Here is a 3,071-nt window from a genome sequence, read left to right as displayed (position 1 = left end):
ATCTGTACTTATAAATTTCGACCCCATTTTTGCTTCCAAATGGAAGCATTGTATTCTTCAAATTCAAACCTTCCAGTTTTTTGTGGCAGATCCACAAAATATGGTCTGAAAAGTACAAATATGCTATTTTTAGAGCGTGTCCGTATGTATGTATGTATATATGTATGTATGTGTGAGCTTTCTTTTCACATTTGGTTTTACGACGATGACTCAAAAAATGATTGTCCGAATCGATCCAGTCAAGGCTTAAAATAGAGGTTTCAATCCCATCTTGGTCGAGTTTAAAAATGGCGGCGATCAGATGATTCGATCTTGAGTTATAACTAGTAGAAATTTTATTTTTATTTTTTTAATGTTTTTTTTTACCCTTATTTTTGACCCTTTATTTTTTCTGACGCTAATTCTTTTACCCTCATTTTTTCTGACATTCATTTTTTGACCCTTATCGTTTGAGCCTCATTTCTTCTAGGGCTGCCAAATTATAAAATTCTCTTGAAATTTTCATTCGCAATTTTATATCATTTCATGTAAATAATGAGGTTAAATGTCATAACCGGATCCTCTGAAATTGCTGACAGATAAATGAAAAGACCGAATAAACACCTCGATAGTTCATTAGAAACTATTTATATTTCTCCGCTTCCGAACCGATGGGACCTTGATTGATTCTAGAAACTAGTATGTTAAAATCATAGCTTGGAAAGGCACCATCGGCTTATAAAAGCATCATCACTAAATATACCCTCAACGGTTGTCACGTTTACTTCAATTTTAAGCTGTCTTAACTGTAAAATTAACAAAAATTGAAAAGTTCCTGAAGAATCACAAATTTTTTATGTCAATCCTCGTAATTTTTTAAATACAGAGTTCCCCACTGTTCAATTCATTAGAGTTTAAGGTTATTAATGCAAGAAAATAATCATTGTAACTAAAGATCCCTATCTCCCACCATAAAAATGAGAATGATTTCATGTCAATTTATTTACCTTAATGGCGCTTATTCAACTTTTCAACTTCTCGTGTTTCCTCAGCGCCTGATGAAATCTCCAACTAACCCCCGAAAAAACGACCTATAGTCCATCCTCAAGTTTTGCCTCTGTTGTTTCCGATAATAAGTCCTCAGAGATGGGACATTTTTTTCCATTAACATAGATTTTTACATTCCCGAAAACAAAAAATAAATATTATTCAAGGTTCATAGCACTTAGTAGACCGATAGGCGCCCCGATCTTGCGTTGAGAAACCTTACATAATCGCAAATGATCACAACGGTCAAGCACGGTGGGGAAGAGTGGAGAGTCAAGTGAGAGGTACGAGTAGAGTCATCAAAGGGGGGAGATGAATGGAATGATCATTATGAGGGTCCAGTGGGGGTCACTCGTAGAGTTATGACAAGGGTCAAATGAAAGTTGCGAATGCATTAATCGTAAGGATCGAAAGGGGTTGACAAGTCGAGTGATGACGGGAAGTAGATGGAAAGGGAGAATGGAATAATCTCAAGGGCCAAATGATAGAGATAAGTGGAATCATCCTGATGGTCCAACGAGCGAAACCGATGTAGTGATCACACCAGCTAGATACGAGAAACGAAGAGAGTGAGTCATGCTTTACGAAGCTCAAACGTCGCAAAGGTTACGACGGGAAAGTCATGCATCGTGGAGAACAAACATCGCAAGAGTCCACTATTTCTCAACTCATCAGCACCGTTTGACCCTTGCCATCATTCCCCTTATTTCCTCCTTTTGACCATTCTGATCACCTGACTCGTGCGTCACGTTTGACCCTCAGCACTCCGCCCGTCTCCCACATCTGACCTTCGCGGTCATTCTATTCGTACCTCCCATTTAACTCTGAGTTGTCAGCCCACTCGTAACCACCGTTTCACCCTTGCGACCATCCCACTCGCCGCAACCGTTTGACCCTTGCGATCACTCCACTCCATGTACTTCTCATTTGATTCTCGTAATTACTCAACTTGTCACCCCACTTGACTTCTATGATTAGACCGCTCGTACCTCTCATTTGACTCTCAACATTCCCCTCGTCACAGCGATTTCAACCTTCTAACCACTGCACCTCCAAATCATTCTACTTGTTCCCCCCTTTTGACCCTTCTGATCACTTTACAGGTGGCTCACATCTGACGCTTGCAATCATCCCGCTCGTCTGCTCTGTCCGACTCTCGCGAGACTCGACCCGTACCTCTCACTTGACTCTCCATTCTTTTCGGCCTCGCTTCACCGTTGTGATCATTCCCCTTGTCACCCCGTTCTGACCCGACATTGGTCCGACTTCATATAATATAGGGGATTACCATGTTTGAACCAGTATCACGACCGAGCTTGACCACTGAGCGTCGCGTGAATTTCCTGCGATATTCCTGGTGGACCCAGGAGTAAGTTCAGCTCTCTCTTTGTTCCAATAGTGGAGGGAAAAGAGAAAGTACATGTACTTTTTGACCCTTATGGGGAGCGAAGTCTCTACTTTCTACTTTTATATTTTTTAGAGAGTAGGAAGTCGTTATCGGGTGCGTCAGAATGGATTTGTGAGCCATTTCCCAAATTGACGTAATACTTAACGGTGGTGCCGCGAGGGGAAGGAAACGGTCAAAGATGACTAGGGTCATGTTCGGTTTTTTAGTCCGTATGGGTTGCAACCATCGTAGCCTGATCGAGTCGGACACTACACTCCTTATATCATCAATCTGGAGTGTGTTAGTGCGTAGAGTGCATTTTTCCGTTCATGAACCCCGAAAAAAAAAGAAAAAAAAAAGAAAATTTCCTCCTCCCCCCACTCGCGCTCATTAGGAAAAAAATGGGGCAAAATAGGTTCGTTTGTCGTTTCTCGACTTGACATCCCCTCTCTCGCTCATTAAGAAAACAAACCCCAAATGGGGCAAAATGGATCTGTGAGCTATTTCCCAAATTGACTTTCTTTCCCCCCGCCCCCTCTCGGCCATGAAGAAAATAATGGGGTAAAATGGGTTTGTTTGTTATTTCCCAAATTGACTTCTCCCACCCCGCCCCCTCTCGCTCATTAAGAAAATAATGGGGCAAAATGGGTTTGTTTGT

Source organism: Diachasma alloeum, unplaced genomic scaffold, assembly GCF_001412515.2.
Source record: "Diachasma alloeum isolate Michigan unplaced genomic scaffold, Dall2.0 Dall_scaffold_00775, whole genome shotgun sequence".
NCBI classification, from domain to species: domain Eukaryota; kingdom Metazoa; phylum Arthropoda; class Insecta; order Hymenoptera; family Braconidae; genus Diachasma; species Diachasma alloeum.
The sequence above is the reverse complement of the archived record's forward strand: the minus strand, read 5'-3'. Positions refer to the sequence as shown.